The sequence below is a fragment of the Artibeus jamaicensis genome, unplaced genomic scaffold (assembly GCF_021234435.1).
Source record: "Artibeus jamaicensis isolate MK-2021 breed Jamaican fruit bat unplaced genomic scaffold, CSHL_Jam_final contig_1998, whole genome shotgun sequence".
Taxonomy (NCBI): Eukaryota; Metazoa; Chordata; class Mammalia; order Chiroptera; family Phyllostomidae; genus Artibeus; species Artibeus jamaicensis.
The window spans coordinates 21,012,611-21,033,750 of record NW_026521407.1 but is presented as its reverse complement, the minus strand read 5'-3'; the positions used below and the strand labels follow the sequence as shown (position 1 = coordinate 21,033,750).

Genomic DNA, 21,140 nt, shown 5'->3' with positions numbered 1-21,140 from the left:
GCAGCTGTTGTTAGTGAATGGCACAAATAAACAAGCCCCCGCACACACTGCGGGGACTCACCCGAGCTGCTCTCCTTCTGTCCTGCTCCGGGAGTGCCAGGGTGACAGACTGGGTGGAGTCCCAAGGTACCCGCCCACAACTGCTCCCCCACCCCGACCCCAACCAAACCCCAGCCCCAGAGCGCCCTTCACTGTTGAGGAAGCCCAGCCAGGTGACCGCATTGGTGGAACGCTTGAACTGTGGGTGTAACGCCAGCCTCCGGGCTCAGGGACCCCACCCTGTCTGTCCTTCCCGACACTGTTCCTGGCACCTAGGACAGCATGTGGCACAAATATGTACAGTCATACGTCAGAACCCATCAGCTTCAGAACTCATCAGACCCTCTGTCCTCATTGCATTTTGACAAGAAAAAAAATGTTTCAGCACTCGGAGCTCGCTTGGGACTCTTCACACTTGCTGGAACTTGTATGAGTCACAACAGTGCCCCACAGGAGAAAACGCTTCATTGTTTGCTATTTGTCGGTTTCAGCACTCGTCATGAGTTCCAGAATGAATGAATGACTAGTACAGAGGTACCAGTATATTTGCTGAATGAATGAATGAGCCAACGAGAGGAAAGGGGGTTTTAAACCGCCGTCTTTTAGCCCGTCTTTTTCTTTTGCCGTGGAACGTTTCCCATACACACAGGAAGGACGACGCTACAGGAAACCGTGTGTGCCCATCACCCAGCTTCGGTAGTTCCTCACCCAAACAGGCCTTCTTTTTTGCTTTTATTGTGGAAATGTGTAAACATACACACAAATGAGAGACAACTGTAATAAACCGCATGTGCACGTCATCACCAGCTTCAACCATAGCAGCTCAGCTCCCCACACTGAGACTGCGCAGTGGGGGGGCAGCTTCAGGGCCCCCTTTTAACAGTAACCAAGTCAGTGTGATTCTGAGCTCTTTAGAGAGACGAAAGTAACATCTTATATCCAGCTTCCTCTCTGGAAAGAGATCCAGCAAATGTTGCTTTCTCCTCCCTCTGATCTGAGAAGCAGTCCCCCAGCATCAGCCTGTGCGCAGTAAACGCAGACCCGGAGACGTGTGTATACAGCTCATTGTCTGTGTTTATCTTATCAGGATCCTATCAACCCAGACCCGCTCAGAACAAGGCGTTTAGTCTTTGCAGCCTGGGCTTCTGTTCCTAGTCACCAGTTCAGTTTATAAATCCACTGTCCCAGGCGGAAAACAATTTGAAAGGCAACATTGTTTCTGGACAAAGCCGCAACTGTGATAACAGAGCATGAGTGGCTCCCGTCTGCTAATACATTGCTGGGCCCCAGGGCTGCGGCCAGGGGGCCTTGGCAGAGTGCTGGGCCCCAAGTCCTCTCCTCCGGGAGCCCATCCCGACCGCCACGTAGAGTTCACATCAGACAGAAGAGCGTTTCCTGCGGCCCTGGGGTCGTGGGGAGGCGGGCTCTGCTCTCAGGGGCAGGGTCCCCCCTGGGGGGACGCATCCCCGGCTGTGACTCAGTGCTCCTCCCAGGGAGAGCTGAGCAGAGAGGATGTGCTGTGGGGCTTGCCCTGTGGTATAATAACGAGCTCTTTGTTCTGGACTCCTGGATGTTTGGCTTCTTTGAGATGGCTTGGTGGCAGGACACTGATGGAGACTGTGGAAGGTTTGTGGGGAGGAGGCAAGGGCTCTCCCTGGCCCCCCACCCCACCCTGGCCATACCCCGGGTCCTTATTGGGAGCAGATGGAAGCAAGACAGCTTAATCTGGGCGGTCAGGGAAGTTTTTGCCATAAAATGATTTCTACAGACCTTGGCACAACCATAAAAGGCCACGTGAAAGATAATGTTTTTGTCGGCAGAAAAGAACAAGAAGGCTGTGGCCGGCGTGCAGTGGTGCACACAGGCGCCGCCAGTCCCGGGCCAGCGTCCCGATCCTGCGCCGAAACGTGTCTTGGAGGCCGTCGCAGTGACAGGCTGGCAGGACGTGTGAAGCATCCGCACGGTGCACAGCACAGAAGGGCGGGCCTCAAAAAGGAAGTGACGGTAGTAGCGGCGTGCAGACAACACTTGCGTGTGGACAACACTTGTGTGTGACGCCACTTGTGGTGTAACGTGCAGCACTGGAAGGAGCTGGGTGGGTCTGAGTGTGTATTAGAGGGTCCCTGGTGGGGGATGGCAGTGGCTGAGAAGAAACTTTTATATGGAGATCAGAGAGTTAGGGGCACAGAGTGTTTTCTGTAAGGAGTGTGGATTGTTGTTATGTTAGTGGGCAGCCCCTGGGGGCTTTGGGACCAGACAGGGCAGGGGGGAGCGCCCCAGAAGCCCAGCAGAAAACGGAGCAGACTTGGGAGTGTGACTCGTTGAGCCTTGCCACCGTCACTAAACCCCCCAGCCTCCAGCCCCCGGTCTGGAGAACCACAGTTACTATTACCTGGCTCACCTCCTGTGGCTTGTCTGGTGGGTACCTTGGACACGGGGACTTTTATTATTTGTGCTTTGAAAGGTCCTCTCTCAGTGTAGGGTCGGGGCAGATGGAAGGGAGAAGCAGAGGCCAAGGTTGGGATCCCAGTGAGGACCAGGTGCAGCCTAAGCTCCGCTGCCCCTCCCCATCCCTGAAGCCTCCGGGGAAGGACACTCTGCCTTCTCCCTCCTGCTCTGCCCCCTCCCCCATTTGCTCTCAATCCCACCAGCCAACCTGTTTTCCTTGGCCCTTCACAAGCTGTAATTATATACACTTTTCTCTTTACTTAATTATTACATGTCTCTCCTTGCAGACTCCACCCCACACCAGGGTCTGTCTTACCATGCCCGGCATCCAGGTGTGACAGATGCCCACCCCCCCGTATGGGTGTCTTGTGGCTGCTTTTACAAATGACGGGGAACCAGGTGGTGTGAAATAGCGGGGAGTCCAGGTGTCAGCAGGGCCTCCCTCCCTGAGGACGGAGCAGAGTCCTTCCGGCCTCTTCCAGCTCTAGGTCGCTCCAAGCCGCCCTCGGCTTCTAGCAGCCTCAGTCTAGCCTGCCCCCATCTTCACACGACCCTCCTCTTCCGTCTGTCTGTCTCCTGCCTGTCTCGTGGGAGGACGCCCGTCCCTGGCTTCAGAGCCCTCCCTGATGACACAGGGGGTACCACCTCCAGGTCCTTAACTTAATCTGCAAAGACCCGTTTTCCTCATGAGGAGACTTTGACACATGGGCTTCTGGGATGTGGACATATCTTTTGCAGGGTCCGCCACGCAGCCCACTTTACCCCTTTTTATGCAAAGATCTCCTGGAGCAAAGAACTTTTCCCTGATAACAACTTGCCAAGTGCCACCTGGGTGCAGGGCATCAAGGATCCCTCCACGGGCAGCCCAGGCAGCGTCCGGCTCTCACGGAGCTCACCGCCCTCCCGTGGAAAGGGCATGGCGGGGATAAGTGGTGGGTGGGGATAAGTGGTGGGTGGGGACGGGTGCTGTTTCCCTAGTGCCTGACACCCCTCTCCTCACAGAGCGCCAGCCGCAGCCCCATAGCGGGTGTGTCTAGAGAGCTCACATACTCCGGGAGCAGCTGGTTCAGGGGCTGCCACCCAGCATAAGTAACTGGCTCTTTCTTGAGGAATTTTAAAGTTAGCCCAACTATAGAACTGGAAGTCCCACGGTGGTTAGGGTGGGGAAGGGGAGCACGGTGGAGGCGTCCTGTTGTGAAGGTGACAGTGGTGAGCAGCTGAGGTCACAGGGGACTGTGATCTCAAAGAGACATTGAGGAGACAGGTCCTCTGAAGCCAGGGCAGGAAGCTGCAAAGGGCACCAGGGCTCTGGAAAGTGTCCCATAGGAGCCAGTTCCAGACGTCTGACTGTGATTTAAAGGAAGAAAAGTAAAGTGGAGCAGTATGTTCAATTTAAATGAGCATGTTCTACAGCACCCAGAGGCCCAGGTCTCCGGTGCTCAGCTGGGGCCCGTGCGAGTGCTCCAGCGGACTCTGTGCCCCTTCCCGGCAGTGGCTGCAAGTCACGGTGGCAGTTGGGGAGCCAGGCACCATGTCCTCCATCTCCTCTTCCCCTTTCTTCACCTGGAAGTCCCTGAGCGTGGGCACACAGACCGAGGCCATCCCTGGAGCGTCAGGGCAGGCAGGAGGGCTCAGCAAGTGTACTATCTATTTCTCTAAAGAGCCGGACAGTGAACGTCTCAGGAGTCGTAGCAACTCCTCAGCCCTGCCCCTGGAGCTCAGACACAGCCATAAACAAGACACAGATGGATGGGCGTGCCTGAGCACCAGTGACGCTCGGTTAGCAAAAACGGGGCAGGTTAGAGTTGGGCCCCGCCGCAGTTTGCCGATGCCTGCTGTGGGGAGCGGGGCGCCGTGCGTGTCCTTGAGCAGGGCGATAGAGTGGCCAGCCTCGCGCTGTGGGAAGATGACTGTGGCAGTCACGCCTGGGGCAGGGAAGCCTGGACCCCACTTTGCTCAGGGTCTGGGGACAAGGGCTCTCGCCCCTGGAAAACCGAGAGTGCAGTGTTCCCAAGATAATGAGGTATCTGCCACCCTCTGGGAAGCAAGATGCTTGCTCCTCTGGGACCACCCATGGAACAGACAGTTTCTTGATCTCATTTTTAAATGAAATGTTTTAATAATGTTTGCAAGGCTTGCAAGCTCCTCTCCAGGCCGTGGCCCACCTGGCATCCGGTCAGCCATCAGCTCTTTGTGGGCCGCTCTGCTGGTCTTCACATCTGTTCTGACTGAGGGTGGGAGGGACGGGGGAGGGGGGTTCCCCAGGCCACGAGCACGCCGGCCAGGCCGTGGCCCGTGCAGCCTTGGAGAAGGGGGACCCGAGAAGGGTTGCTGCCTACTCACATGTCCTCTGGGGGCTGAGAGGATGGTGGGAGGGTGGGCGGCACTCGGTGTTTTGAGTGTTTAGACCGGGGACGCCTTTGAGTTCTAACATTTATAGTTTCCTTTTTTTTTTCCTTTCATTTACATCTGGGGACTCTTTCATTTAAAATTGATCCAGATGTTTGGTTTATATGAAGATACTTGGCATCCAATAAAAGCTGCAGAATGCTGACAGATTTTAATATTCTTTTAGTGCTGGGTGGATGCAGATGGTGTGGAATACTAGCGTGGCTGGGAGTGCTGGGCTTGCCTGAGAAAGCAGACCTTGGCTGGATCAGACAGGGAAGAGTGAGTTGATGAGGTGCTAAGAAATGTGGCCATGACCTTTCAATGTGGCCGTGACCTTTCAATGCCATTGTCTCTGCTTATTCTTCCTCTGGCCCCCAGCTGACCAGTGTGCAGTATCTCATGTACTTAGTATTCTAAGTACAGTATCTTCACATGGACACGAAGATGTATAAACCTATATTGTCCCCTCTCTCTGCACCCCACCCCCTCTTATGGCCTTAGGATTTGAGCGTTGACAAAAATGCACTCAGCACAAATGGGTCAACATATTAACTGGGTAAGGCAGGGGACAGATTGCCGTCCCCCTGGTCAGGCCAAAGCTCCTGGAAATGTTTCAGCACGAGGGGCCTGTTCCCTGTCTCAGATTCCTCCAGGCCGGAAGTCCCATTCGCCCAGTTGGCCAGGGCTTGACTGTGTCATAGCTGGAAGAGGAGTGTCAGGCCCAGACATCCGTACGTGTGCGAGGCTCCACAAATGTTTTAGAGAGAACATTCAGGAGCAAAAGGTGTCTACACTGATGGGACTCAAGTATGAGTCAGGTGCAGTCATGTTTAGTGTTCACTTGTATTTTCCCAAAATGCCGCAGATTCACTTTTGCAACGCCAGAGAACTTAATCTCTAACAGCTGAAGTTACTTACTGCTCCATTTCCTTTAGAAAGTTCTTCTGACGCATCCACGAGGTTGTCGGCTCTCTGAGGGCAGAAACTTTAGCTCTGGAGTTTCTGGCACAGTGCAGGGGATCAGTAAATATCGTTGAGTTAATAGACGAATCTAAATATGCCAGCTGGATACTTCGTCATCAGTTTCACAATGGTCGTACTGGCTAATCATTTCCTGAAAAAACGAGTAAATCTCAGTGGGGCTACTGGGGTGTGCTAGGCTGTAACTGTATAGAGGATGCCCAGGACACAGTGCGGTTCGTTCCCCACAGAGAGAAGCAGGCACGGGGGATGCAGTAGTAGGTGACTGAGCCAGGACTTGAGCTGAAGGGTTTATTGTCCGTGCCTTCGCCACTGCTGTGAGTCTGAATCACCCCAGGGCTTGCTCACTAGGCTTCATCGCCAGGCTGCCTTTGTGCTCAACACCTCCCTTTATAGAATCGGTCCTTTGAGACAAGGCTTCACAGAGCTCTTGAGATGTGCTGAGAAGAAAGAAGAGATTTCACATAAACTCCAGCGGCCCATTTCCCACTGGCCCCTACCCGTGAAGGGCACTCAGACTTGCGTGTTTCCGATATCTGGTCTGGTGTATCTGCTCCAGATGTTTCCACGTGATGGCTGCTCTTTGGGGCTGAAAGTTCTCCAATGCTCGCTTGCAAAGACCTGGCTAATTTGTTAGGAAGGACAAGTCCTCCTCCAACATCTGTCTTGGAAGAGTGAGGGGAGGTGAGATTTTTATCTTGTCAACCATGTTTAGAATCTCTTCGTAACGCTTTAGCATGAAGCTGAGTGTCTGGTTGGTCACCTACAAGGCTGTCACTGTGCAGAGGACACCAAATCCATACAGGATTTTGGCTCTTGAGGAGCTCAGGGGAGCTGCACGGCACCAGTGGTTGAACAACTGGGCACTGGCCGGCCACCTCGACACCTTCAGGAGAGGCCTGGGCACCAGAGGGCAGCTGTGGAGCAGGCAGAACACTGGGTGCCCAGAACCCACAGGGGAGGGAGTGCCCAAATGTCATAGATGAACTTGACTTTTTCTCCTGTGAAGCAAGGTTGGGGGTGGAGTAGCTGCAGCTTCCTTTCTGTGCACTCAGGGAGCTACCCCCCGGGGCAGCCTCTGCATCAGAGGCAGTAGCGTGGTTCTAGGGATTCGCACTTGCCATTTGGTGCAGATCCCTTCCTCTGGGGTCCTGCTGCCCTGTGGTCTACTGGGAACCATCCCTTGCCCTGGGGAAAGGACTCTGGGTACTAGAGTCCTCTGGGAAATGCGCCTGTGAACTGCCCCTGCCCTAGTGATCTCTTCCCATGGCCAGCTGCAGCCCTGTTACATTCAGAGAGCCACTGGGGGACACCAGGGACGGCAGCTGATGTATCCCCCACCACCTGGGAAACAGCCTTCAGAGGGGGCATTTGTCCCAGGTGGAGGGCAGCCAGCCCTGCACACACACGCGATGGCCGGGCAGCCGCCCATGGGCCTGGCCTAGGTGGAGATGGTTGTCCAGCACAAGGTCACAGCTGCAGGGTTTCCACTTGGAAGAGCTGCGTTGTTTGCCTAGAGAACCTTAACGTCTTCCTTTCCCTGCAGTGATGCTCAGCCACTGGGCCCTTCCGGAGGCTGGCACCAGCTTCCATCTCCAGCAATGACAATACTTTGTACTCCCTGGGCCCTTCATTCAAGCATCTTACTGCCCGGCTGGTTCTTGTTCTGCTGGGTGCCTGCAAACACACTTCCTCATTCAGAGGGCGGAAGCAGGCTCCAGCAGGCCCGGCCGAGATCTGTGGAGTCGAAGCACACTTGTCTTCCCTTAAGTTCAAGTTAATCAGCCCAGAGCACTTGACAGTCAGCTGCAGTGGCCTCTAAAAGCTCTTGGGTTCTTCACAACTTGTAACGAGCTCGGGCCATTCAGCTGAAGTCATGCAGCCCTTACACACCGAGGGGCCATCTGATGCCCCTGGTTGTAAGTAGAATACACCCTCGTCCAGTCGTGCCCCTCTTGGAGACGTGTGGCCTCGGGGATGTCACGTGGCCTCCCAGAGCCTTGGTTTCTGCTTGTGTAAAAGTGGCATAATTACACCTCCGTGGTGGAGGTTTGGGGGGTTCAGCAACAGAAGGCAGAGGCTGTTGAGCGCAGTCTGAGCGCATACTCTTAGTACAAGGTGCCATGAGAAGTGTTCTTTTTAAAAGGGTGATATAAAAACATTATTTAAAGTATTGAAGTATTTTAAAAGGTATTAAAATATTTCAAATGTTTATGTGAATAAAAATATACAGGGTGGGGCAAAAGTAAGTTTATAGTTCATGTGGGAAATAATACGATAATTGGTAAATAACACAGAATAAACTTCGTGTTTCTTGTGCTCACAACGGTAAACCTACGTTGGCCCCACCCTGCAGTTAACATGTTAGCAACAGTAACAAGCTGTATTGTTTTGCCAGCATTGCTAGCGTGTGGAATCCCCTTCTCCGTGCCCCGTCCTCACAGGGGTCTGTGCCTCCACCTCTGAGGGTCGAGGAGTTGTCAGCCGTGGCTTTCCCACGCCCTCCCTCGGGGCTCTGCTGTTTCCAAGGACGGCGTGCGGAGCCAGGCTTGGCTTGTATCTGTTTTAAATATTTTGCTTCTACCCAAGACTTTATTGGAAGCAAAGTACTCCCTGGCCTGATGAATTTGGAAAGTAGCTGTTCTGGAAACCTCCTGTGAGTCTGTCTATTCCCTTAGCAAGGTGTGCTTGGCTGGAATGGATGCTTTGCCAGGTAGAACAGTATTCTTTTCCTTTAATGGCGAGCAGCAGAGGGGTGGACCCAGTGATCCTTGGTGGTCCAGTAGTGCCCATGATTTGGTGGCACTGCAGGTAAAGTCCATTCAGGGGGCTTTCACTCTCCCCCTAGGAACTGGAACGCTTGTCCGAAATCCTGCCTGCGGGGCACAGGAAGGCTAGTGTCTCAGGTGCACACTCTGAGCAGCTCTGTCTGGGGCCACAGCTGGGCATCGGCAGCAGCAGTTGGAGCAGGGGCAGGCGGGGTCTGGCCCTGGGACTCGCTGGACAAAAGCACCAGGTGCGTGTGCCAAGAGGGAGCTCCACCAGCCTGGCAGACCCAGGATCTGGAGGGAAGGGCCCCAGGCAGGAGGGGTGCTGTGACTTTACCAATAAGAATCAGCCAAGAGTAACGTAGAACCACGGGGTCGCAGAGGCAGGTGGAGTGAGACAGGGACGGGATCCGGGACCCAGCACTATTTGAAAAGTGCAGCCACATCACAGCAGCTCTGGGGACTTTGAGGAGTTTTGTCATCCCAAAGCAAGACTAGAGACACTGGATGACGGTCTTGGCAGGACTTGGGCTCTCAGAGCAGCGGCAGGTGACAAAGCACCAGTAAGATGAGGTTCCAATCCTAGGAAAACTCAGTGTCAGGCAGGAAGCGTGCCAGCGACGGAGCCGGATGGCAGGGACTCACTTAAGTTTAGGGGAAAAGCACTCTGTTTGCAGGACAGCAAAGGGGGGATGTTGAGTGTCACATTATTGGACTAGAAACTCCTACGCGTATCTCATGGTAGCCCAGGATTGGTCCATGGCTGAGAACAGAGCCTGCAGGTGGGGGAAGGGTCCGGCATGGGTAGAGCTGATGCAGAGCGTGGAAATCGGGCCGTTTTGAAAGCAGAGAGTTACCCAGGGTCCCTAATCATTGCCCGATTTCTGTGCACTGTCTCGCATCTGCTCGTGCATTGTGAGGGAAGCCACTAAAAAGCGGGAGGGGCCTGGCTCAGACCCATCATGCAAACTCACTCTGCCATATTCCTGAGATTATTGGGTCTCGGGATCTTGAAAGTTCAAGTTCACCCTGCCTCTCACTCTGTAGCCTTCAGTTACACACAGACTTTCTCAAATTTCTCGAACACATGAAGATCTTGCTTACTTAGGGGCCTTCATTCCAGCTTTTTCCCCTGCTCCGAACATTCCTTTGGTCTAATACTCACTCCCTAAACTCCTCCACCCGCTTTCATTCTTCAGATCTGTTTCAGTTGGACCTCTTTAAAGAGCCCATCTCTAACCACCCTCTCTAAGGCAGGTCCTCCCAAAACTCCCTGTCAGATCCCCACAGCCATGCCCGCCCCGGCACTGACCACAGTTCCCTTGTGTTAGCTTGCTAGCTTGCTTGCTCCTTTACTCGCCTTTTGTACTGTGCTCCAGGCCTTCTCCGTGGGAGCGTGGGCTGTGGCACCCAGGAAGTGCTCAGTAAATTTGTATCAACTAAATTAGTACTCAGCAGAGTTTAATAGAAGATCCTTTCCCTGCACCGCACTGTTTCTCTCCCTCACTTATCCTGAGTCAGGTCCGCTGGGACCAGAAGTCACAGGGTGGCAGCCATGTGGTGCATGAACTTAATGAGTCATCAGAACCCCCAGGTGGCCTGGGACAAGCCCCTTTGCCACAGACATGCTGACAAATTCAAGTCATTGGGGACGGACGCTGCAGCAGCCCAGGCTTCCAGTAGCTTGTCCGGTCTGGAGAAAAGTCCTAGGAGTTACCCTTGACCGTTGTTGTCAGGACTGGCTGTGCAGGCCTGTTCCACCCCGGGGGGAGGTTGGGGGGGCTCTGCCAATTAGAGAGAAAGGCCTTCTGTCCTGGCTGTTGGCTCTTTTGCACTTGCTGCTCTCTTTATGATGTGTTACTGTGCTCATAAACCGTCTGCCTGTCCCACAAGCCTGGGCCGAGCCTCCAGGCCACAGGCTGGGCACTTGTACCATTGACTTGACCAGGATGTGGTCCCTCACACATTCCGCTGACCTCTGGCACGGGGGTGCAGCTGCTTCCTGGGGGGAGCAGAGGCTTCCTAGGGAGCGGGGAGGGCAGGTCGAGGAACCCAGTCCCTGACTCATGGGCTGTCCAGGGATCCTGATAAACCCTGTGAATGTGGCCTGCGGATAATCTCGAGCTGTTAACAGGCCCAAGGAAATAACCCTGGGGCTCCTTCGGGACCAGCACAAGAGCAGAAAAACCTCCTTGTGAGTCACTGCAAATATTTACCCTCAAAAGTCTGATTGTGAAATCGTCTAAGCCCTTGGATGGCACTACCCCTGGGGCCAGAAGGGCCCCCGCCAGCAGCGGTCAGATGTGCAGTGCTGAAAAGGGTCAGCAGGATCCCCCCTTTAGCCTTGGAAGAGCCCCACGCTGCCAGAAGTCCTTCTTCTCTAGGAAAATGCTAGTTACGGAGTTGCAGATTTTCTGGGCTCCCTTGGGGAACTTGACCTCTAATCGCTTGTCTGACTTTGAGCAGCTCTTCGGTCTCTTGGCAGTGTGTTTGCCTGAATGGGATTTCCACCAGATGAACCCTTTGCCTCTCAGTAGGAACTTCATATCGGCCAGGTGGCTGGGTGTGAAATCTGTTGGTGAAAATTCTGTCCTCACTAGTATCCAATTGGAGCAGCAAGCCGGAAGCAGCCATGATGCTGGATATCTTACTTCTTCCTTCCCTGGGAATGTCCATTTCACCCGTTCGTCTGCCCATCCTGTGCTCCTTCCCTGACAGCCAGGACCTACTGAGGACTTGCTCCATGGAAGGGTCAGAGTGGGTGTTTTGCCAACGGTTACTTGTGCTGAATCAGAATGTAGGGGTGCCCAGGAGATTCTGCAGGAAGCATAGTCTTCTTGAGAAGCCACTGAGGACTTGGGCATGTGGTAGATTTTAGGCCAGAGGGCCACGTGCCCGCACCTTCCCGGACTGCCGTCAGTGTGGAGTAAGCAGGAGAAAGCTCGTGCAAAAACTGGGCGAGAGCTCCTCTCGTCCATGCCGGGTCCCTGCGGAGTGACGAGGAGGCGGACCAGTTCTGTGTTGTTGCCGACACTTTGTGTGTGTGTGTGTGTGTGTGTGTGTTTTTAATGGGTGCTTCAAGGTAATGCTGTAGGTCTCCTGGGTTATTCAGATTTGCACCTTTACCCTGTGCTTGAGATTGACTCATCAGTCAGGCAGTGGTGTAAATAACAGTCTGATAGGAAGATAGCTGAGGCTCCCTTTGAATGAACAGCTTCCCTTAGGGTAGAAACCACCTCGGGACCAGGACTGGAGGCGGAGAGCTGAACTGCGTGACAGGTTACAGCAAACGGTTCTCTCGGGCATACTGGGGGATGTTAGCTAAGAGTGATGGAAGTCTCGGGGGGCCAGTGAGTGTCTCACAGAGCAGCAGGGAAGAAGCTCGTAATCAGCGTGCCATGCCTGTCTCGCCTGCCCGGGGCTCTGCTGATGACTCACTGGTCCTTGCAGGGAAAGTGTCAGTGGGGAACGTGCTTGTTTCTCACTGGTGGCCAGAGGTCCACAGCTGGGATCGGGAGAACAGAGAGGCAGAACCAGTGAGGAAGATGGGAGCTGTTACTTCTCTTCTTCCCCCGATACCCTCATATGGTCTCCCACCTGGACTAACACACCACCGGCCACTCCTGCCTCCCTCCGACCCTCTTCCCACGCCAGCCACGTGAATGCTTGTGAACATAACTCTGGTCCTGTGGCTCCTGCTCAGATGGCCTGTACCTGTTCCTAAGACAAACACCAGATCCTTAACGTGTGCCCCAGCAACCCCACTCCTGTGTACACCCCAAATATCAGAACCCTGTGCACCGATGCACACAGCAGTGCTGTTGACAGGTGCTGAAAGGGAGGAGCCTTGCATGTGCCCCGTGAGTGGATGAGGGTGATTGAAATGCGACCTACCCATGCAAAGACAGGTTTATTCAGCCATAGACAGGAATGAAATGCAGGCGCACCACACGGCACGGATGGACCTGGAAAACACCGCTGAGTGGGAAAGTCACACACAGAAGGGCACGTGTTGTAGGGTTCCATTTATGATGCGGTGTCTAGAGTCGTTTGCAAAGCCGTGGAGACAGAAAGCAGATTAGTGGTGCGAGGGGCCTGAAGGGCCGGGGGGCTCGAGGGCGGCGGTAACGGGTGAACAGCGAGTGCCTGCTTAGTGGGTATGGAGCTTCCTTTTGGGTGGACGGGAGGTTCTGAAACGAGGTGGCGGTGATGGGTGCACATTTCGAACGTACTAAATGCCATTGAATTGTACACCTGAGCTTGCTTAAAATGGAGAATTTTATGTTATGTGAGTTTTGCCTCAATTTTGAAATAAATTCTTGGGTGTCCTGTAAGGACACCTCACATCAGAGCACTGTCCCTGCTCGCCCCACTCCTGTCATGACCTGACCTCTGCAGCGTCCGGCCACAGGGCCTTGCGCAGCGTGCTGTGGCCTCGTGGTCTTCACCTCCGGGCCTGGCCAGCTGCCCCCGGGGAACCTTCAACAATCCCAAGGTCTGCGGGGCTGCCCCTCCTCTGTCCAGTAGCTGCTGCCCTTCCCTGTAGGTTCCTGCCCCTCCGTGGTGTCCAGCTCCGTTCTTTGTCTCAGCGAGCACAGGAACTCAGCAGTTACTCATGGGTGGATTCATCCCTCACATTGCTTCATTGTCATGGCACCCAGGGCACAGGAATGTTCTCCTTGGAGTTTCAAAGCACAGGGACCATTCATTCCTCCAGCTCTCACCTTTCTTTGGTGCCTGGCAAGTGGGTAGAACCCCCCATCTTCCTATATGCTCTCCCTGTCCTCGTACTGCCTGTCTTTGCTGAAGGGATAGCAGGACATTCAGGGCCCCTGAAACTCATTTCATTTGCAAAGGAATATCATTCCTCTTTGTCCCGGGAGCCCAGGCAGGTTGTCAAACAGCAGACTGCATATTGGCCAGCAGCTCTCTCTTCCCAGCCACAGAAGGAAGGGGGCACGTTCTGACTGCGTGCAATTAGCCACAATTTCTCACCAGAGCTCAAAGCTCTCTGCTCAGTTTGCATTAGGCATGCAGTTCAATTACTCTCCCTGAAGGAGGAGGAGGAGCAGGTGGTGTTCAGCTTTGAACTCGGTCCACATGCCCCAAGGATAAGCGAAGGTATAGTTCGGTCTAAACAAGGGAGTAGGGGGGAAAAATCCCTGTTCTGTGAGTTTTGCATTGGCCAGGAGCCAGGCCGAGAGAGCGATGTGACAGAGACCGCAGTCGAAGCTATTGAGAACACATGTTATTCAGCAGCAGAGCATTCCGCCTCTCAGATCGTGCCCAGAAGATTGTTTTGCGGGTGGAGAAGAAAGGAGCCTTTCAACCCCTTTCGTTTGGCCTGCCCTGCGTTTTTCGCTGAGCAGTCGTTTTGGAGTTTCCTCTTGGAGTGATTGGTTTATGCTGTCCAGATGTGCACAATATGATGGTTTTGTTTTTTGGCTTTCCAGATGTTCACAGACAGGAAAATGAGCTTTGGCAAAGGCAGGGGCCTGTCTCTGCTGCCCCGGGAATCTGGAGGGCCCACAATGCCCTCGTTGTGTGGGAATCACAAAGCTTAAGGTCTGGAAAAAGAGCTTATTTAACATCCTTATTCTGTAGCTGAAGACACCGAGGCCCAGTGGGGTGTGACATGCTCGCTGCTGATTGATGACCCCCAGCTGGGAGCAGAGCAGACATCAAACTCGCTAGGATCCATGGGTCCACGTCTGCACGCACGTCCGTTTCAGTGCTGTGTACACCTGGCGCCCTTCAAGGTGCTCGGGCCGCACCGGTGAACAAAGATTCCGAGCTTGTTCTGATGCCAGATGTGGGGGAAAGAATGAACAATAAATATAAAAAATGGGTACATTATACAGTAGGTTGGCATGTAAGAATTACTATTAAAAAACAAAGAGGAGGAGGAAGAGGAGGAAGGAATGGAGAAGAAGGAGATTAGACCCGGGTTGAGGGGGTGGGGGTGCTGTGGTGGTTTATCATTTTAGATGCGTGAGTAAAAGCAGACTTCATTGGGAAGGTGACTACCTTAGTCACCTATTGTATGACAAAAGAGCTCCAAGTTTGGTGGCTTAAGCCAGTAAACATTGTTTGCGGGATAGGAACTCAAGAGCAGCTTGGGGAGGGTCCCTGCTCAGAGTCTCTCATGGCAGCCGGCTTCCCCCTGAGCTGGAGGTCAAAAGAGACAGATGGAGGTCACAGTGTCTTGTACCTAGCCTTGGAAAAGCCAAGGGACCTAGTCATGAAAGGGGTAAGGAAGTGAGGCACAGATACCTGAGAAGGGACGTTCCAGTAGGAGCGCCCCAAGGTGGGAGTAACGGCTGTGTCTGCGGGAGAGTATGTGCAGAAGAAGACGGAGGGTGGGGACACACAGGTCGCTGCAGGCCAGGGGGGTCTTGGGCACTGCCCGAGGGAACTGGGGAGCCGCAGAGCAGACCCCGCAGATGGTCTGAGCATAGACTGCAGGGGCAGGAGAGAAGGGAGAAGGCCAATGAGAAGGCTGTCGCAGCAAACCAGGCATGAGGTGGGGAGGAGGGAGGAGGGGCCCGGACCCTGGACAGATTTTGAGGAGAGATCCATAGAATTCCTTTCGGTTTGAGCAAGATGTGATAGAGTAGCCAAGAATGACACCAACGTTTACAGTGTTACTTCCCGGAGCTCTTGCTGGCCCCCTCTGCCTGCTGCCTTCCGTGGATTCGTGGGAAGAGTGGAGGTGCAGGAAGAGGGAGTGCAGCCTCTGGCCCCCTGGTTGCAGGGGCCCGCATTGCGGGGACTCAGGCTGTGTTTTGGGGTTTGCGCTAACCCTTTGTAGGCCTTGGTGACTACGCCTACAAATGGAAACTGAGCTTATGCCTCCTAAGTGAAAAGAATAATAAATGTTTATGAAGGCACTTAATGCTCTTTAAAAGAACGTGCCAAAGTGCTGGGAGATGATTTAGGGGTCTGCAGTGGTATTCTGCGTGCTGGAGAACTAAATGTTCTTGTTACAGCCCTCTCCCAACATGTTGAACCTGCAGGTGGAACCACTATAGTGTTCAGCCCTCAAGAAACTGGAGTGAAAGGAGGTGTTGGGGAGGTGAACTTAGGGATCCTGAGGACGTACCCTATGCAGAACTCCAAGTGCGTGGTTGAGAGAAGGTGCCCACGGGCCAGGTTTTGCGGGCGAGGTGACTGCAAAGCCCTCTTCATCCATCCCTCACACGGTCCTCTCCCCGGGTCTATACAGCCACCGAAACTATTCATACAAAAATGTCCCAAAGCAGGCATAACTGCTCTGTGGCTCGAGAAGTGAGGGTAGTGATTTCCAGCTGGGGTTGGGGGATTCTGCAGGGCAGCGGTGAGCAGGACGCCCAGGGCCGAGGGGCTCTGTTCTTTCCCCCCAAATGGTGACTTTCACTCAGGTGAAAACTGAATTCCTACCTTTAGAGATTCCTTATCATCTGCTCAGAGGCATTGTTTTCAAAATTCCAAATACCTTAGGGAGAATCAGCCAACAGATCGTTGACATTGGCCACTGACTCTCACCTCAATTAGCGGACAGGCAGGCACAGCTCAGTGTTGTCTACTTAGGACCTGACCTAAGTGAAACCACACAACTTTGACTTAAAAAAAATATTTTATTAATTTATTTTTAGAGAGAGGGGAAGGGAAGGAGAAAGAGTGGAAGAGAAATATCAGTGTGTGGTTGCCTCTCATGTGTCCCCTACTGGGGACCCAGCCTGCAACCCAGGCATGTGCCCTGACTCAGAATCGAACTGGTGACCCTTTGCTTCACAGGCCTGTGCTCAATCCACTGAGCCGCACCAGCCAGGGTGTACAACTTTGACTCTTGAGTCCGTCCCACCCCAAATTGTGTCCTGGAGACCCATTGCTCCTTCCCTTTGCTCCATTGTATGTGTGTGAATGGAGCACAGTTTATTCATCCATTTGTTGGAGAGCATTTGTTTAGTTTCCACTTTGGGGGGCTTTTACTGGCAGAGTTCCTGTGAATCCCCCAGTATGCATCTGGTCATAACGAGGGAAGCACATAACTCTTGGGTTAGAGAATCCCGGGTGCCTTTGAAGTCACACAGGCAGCCTCAAAGCCCAGGAGAGGTGGGCTTTGACTCCAATGCATGTTTTTGTGTTTGACTGTTGGCTTTAAATTAGGAAAGGAGAGAGAAAGGAAGGCCCGGGTCACCCTGCCTATCATCACACACCTTTGCTTACACCGTTCCTTCTTCCTGGGCTGTGCTGAGGGACTGCAGTCGGCAGAGATGCTACGGGACATCCCTCAGGGAGGCGGAGGCCCCAGACACACCTGGGAGGCTTCCCTGCCTGTTAGAGAGGGGAGGTGCTGGGCGATGGCCTGAATCACCCTCAGACACCACCCTGCCTCGTGGCTTGACTTCTTCCTGGGCTCTGCCCCACCCACTCCGAGGAGGGTGGCAGACTGGAAGGGAATGGATGGGGTCATGCTTCTTTCCAGCCTATGGTAATAAGCCTCCCAGAACCCAAGGAAGGGAATAGGGGAGGATCCCTTGCGTGCTAAACCAGCGCCACTGAGCAGGTTGGGCCCAAGGCCCTTCAGGGAACGTCCAGCCCCTTCCCACCTGCAGGCTCATCAAACACCTCAACTGGCAGCCTGAGTGGGAAGCTGGTGATGTCATCGCCAAGCCCAAACAGTCGGGCCTTTCATGGCAGGACGATAACAATCAAAACAGTCTGTAAGGGCCTGCCACGCAAGAACGCACACGCTTTTTGCATAGGGGAGTATTTGAAAGCGAGGTGAAGCGGGCTTGTCAGGGATACGCTGTTCTCCTTTCATAATCAGCCGGCAGAGAACCCAGCCTGGAGAGCAGGGCTGCATGGTGCATGGACACTCACTTACCAATTCTCAGAGAAATCCATGGTACTCTGCACCCCCTTCCCCAGGACTCATCACCTCCAAACCTAGAACTAAACCCTTCACTGAGCAATCATGAGTGGTTGGTGTTTGAGCAAGAATATCCCATTGCACAACATCAGGGGGCGCCATTTGCAGACTACTGTATGCAAGGTAGCCTCAAAATGCACAGCACTAAGATTCCAAAGCCACTGCCTTCAGAATGAGGGAGCAGAGGCCTGGTGGTTCTTGCATGTTGTGTTTACCTTGACTCCCAGGAATTGGTCTTACCACAGCTAAACTGCCTACAAGACCCAACTCCACTAAGCCTAGAAATTTGCAGTCAGATACATGAGATCAGATGTTTTCCTTGCTTGCTCTGGGAAGTTTCTGGTGTTCAGTTATTTGCTGAGGAAGCAAAGTTACCTAAACTGCCTAGTCTAGGTAAGTGGTTCTCAACCAGGGGTGATTTAGCCCCCAGGGGATATTTTGCAACGTCTGGAGACATTTTGAGTTGTCGCAACCGGGAAGGAAGCTACCGGCATCTATTGCATAGAGGCCGGGGATGCTGGGAAAGGCCCTGCCATGCACTAGGCACTTCCTACAACAAAGAATGACCCAGCCCAAAATGTCATTGGCGGCAAGGGTGCGAACTCCTGCCGTAGATGAGATGTTCCAACTCCATTAACCCTGAGGTCTCTGGTTACCCTCTCCCCACTCTGATCTGCTCTCCTGGTCTCCAGAGCAGGCCAGACCTGAAGCATAGGGCAGTGCCCACTCCTCTGCTGGGGATTTGAGCCCAGGAGACTATCTCTCTCCAATGGCAAGATTGCTCTGTGTGAGGCCCAGAGGACCTGAAGTGTACACCGTGGTGGTGAAGAGTCCCCACTGTCACTGTGTGGCTGGGTAACCTTGGGGCAACTCACTTAACTTCCTCGTGCATCCCTTTCCCCATCTGTAAAATGGGGGCAGTTAAGAGTAGGAAACACTCAGGAGGTGCTGGAGAGGGTGCCGCCACCCGTAAAATGCTCACCACTGTGCCCGGCACTTCGCAATGCTCCAGAAATGGCAGCAATGATTAGCATCATCTTATTCTAGCTGAGGACCTCAGGCTCCCTCTGATGGGCATGGTGATGAAAGATGAGCTGGTTCTGGCCGCAGGTTTGGCAGCAGGTTCTGCGCTGCTCTCTGCTGCTCTGGGCACTGGCTGGTGCTGCTGCTGACACTCGGAAGGCTTCCCCAGCTCCAGGCCCACGTCATCCTCAGTGAAACGGTTGTGTGGGGATGCTGATTAATGGATTTGAAGGGAACCCTTCTGAGCATCTCATTTAGCACAGGGGTCTGCCTCCAGAAATGGGGCAGTGATCCCTGGCTGGGATGGAACCCCACACTTGGCCTTGGGAAGACCCCTGGGGTTGGGCTGGGGCATTAGATGCTCAGGTTCTCCCTCAAAAGCCAGCCAACTCGGCCATCCTCGGGAAGGATTCTCAGAAGACAATGTCCAGGAGAGACGGGCTTGACTCCAGTGCATTTTTTATGTTTGTCTGTTGGCTTTAAATTAGGAAAGGAGAGAGAAAGGAAGGCCCGGGTCACCCTGCCTACCGTCACACACCTTTGCTCAGGCTGTTCCTACTTCCTGTAGGAAATGCATCCGCCCCACCCCACCCCCAACCACCAATCTCTCTCTGGTGATTAGAGTGATGTCTGTCCTTCACAGTCCGCCTTGAAAGCCACTTTCTTTCTCGGACCCTCTTTCTCTGGAGGCACCCTTCTCCCCGTGCTTTCTGTGCGCAGTTCTCGTGGCCCTTCGCCAGTCGTGTGCTGTCCTGGAGTTGCTGGTGTGCAGGTCACTTTGCCCTCTGTTAGACTGTGAGTTCCACCAAGGCTGGGGCCCTCCCAACATCTTCACATGTGGCGTGAGCTCTTACACGTGGCAGGGCTCAGTGGTGGGTTCTGGAGTCACTCCTGGAAGGGTTCCCAGCTGGCCATTGCTGTGTATTCTGGCCTTGGTCCTGAGCAGGAAGCCACAGAATCAAGAAAGTTGAGGAACGTGAATTAGAGAAGAAATTTGTGTGAGGTTGGGAAGGTCACAGGACTGTGGGGAAGCAGGTGCCGTGGCCCAGTCTCAGTACTGCCCCCTTCAGGAAGCTCAGGCAATTTTAACGGGAGCTACTCTTTAAGGAGCGCCTGCTCTGGGCTATGCGCTGTGACCAGTGTTTCACCACAGTTGTTCCATCTGCCGAAGAAGCCTGAAAATGGGGGGGTGTTTTATACCCTTTTTACAGACAGAGTGAACTCTGAGCTGCTTGTAGGCTGTACTGGGTCACAGTGCACACCCAGGCCTGTCTGGCTCACCTACTACATGTCCCATCTGTCTCCGAAGACAGTGGACTTCTGTGCGGCTTTGTTTTCTACCTTAGTAATGAAGCTGTGGAACAAGGGACCTGCACTGTGGGTGGAGTGGGTGTTCTCTGACTTAACCTTGGAGGCGGAGCTGGGGCAGGATGCAGGGGATAAAAAGCAACACCCTATTCCCCACCCCTACCCCCAGCCCCGCCCCCACGCTGGCCCTGGAGAAATGAGTCAGGCCTCTGGGCACCTCTACCTCTAGGCCTCCAAGAAAAAACAGGAGCATCTGCCCACTGGGCTGGCCTTTCTTCCTGGCGTCCACCTCCTGGGACTCCTACCTGGCACCCTGGAGGGCCAGCCTCACACCCGAGAGGAAACTGGAAGAGCAGCCTCGGTCTCTTTGCTTCTGCCTTGACATCCAGGTTGGAGAACGGGCACCTTCTCCCTGCTTGCACTCCCTGGCACCTGTCATGGGCCCGGTCCCCGAAATCTGATGGGGTTCACTATTTGTGAGGGAGCCCCGTATGTTCCCCACTCTCTCCCAGGCCCCCCTGCCTGCATTCCTGGGGGTTTCCTGCTCCTTCTGTGCCCGTTGGTGTGGAGGCCACAGGGAGAGCACAGTAGGGCAGCGAGAGGGTGTGAGCAAGTCACTGTGTCCCATTCCTGCTGCCACTCTAAGTCCCCACTGCTCCTAAGTTAGCTTTGAGCTTCCACTGCCATGGGACCAGCCCGCCAACCTGAGCCGCTACTGCCCCTCCGTACCTGGCACCCCCATCCTGGACACACATTGTCCGTTATCCCCGTCACTGCTGTCGATGCGCCCCGTCTCCCCAGTGACCCTCTGCTTTGATGCCCCTGCTCTGTTTTCGGAGGTTGCCTCCAGCCTCTCCAAATCAGGTTTCGTGCCCAGAAAGCACCCAGTCTGAAGACCGCTGACATCCTCGGCTCCCAGCTGTGCTGCCCTGACATGCTTCTCAGCTGGGTGGCAGGATGGCAGGGAAGGGGCTCCTGAGTCGGAGGCAGGTGCAGCCACCATCCTCATCCTCAGCCCCTTGGATGACATCTTAGGTCCCTGGTGACTGGAGTGTATAGCCAGGGTTGAGAGCTTCAGGTTTAATTCATGGTCTGGAGCTGATGTCAGTGGGGAGAGGAGCAGGGTGTGTGCAGGGCACTGAGCCCTTTCATCGGGCCACCCCTAACAGGTGCATGGCACCGAGCGGAGCGAGGAACCGTGGAGGGTCAGTCAGTGCGTGTGTACAGGAAAGCCGAGTTAAGGGATATATAAGAAAGTGGAAAGGACG

General features: G+C 54.0%; 1 protein-coding gene across 4 annotated transcripts in view; it reads left to right on the top strand.

The window, feature by feature from the left end:
* SLC39A11 (solute carrier family 39 member 11) overlaps window positions 1-21,140 on the top strand; it is a 337,009-nt gene that overhangs the window by 310,416 nt on the left and 5,453 nt on the right. The gene's annotated exons all lie outside the window — the stretch shown is intronic.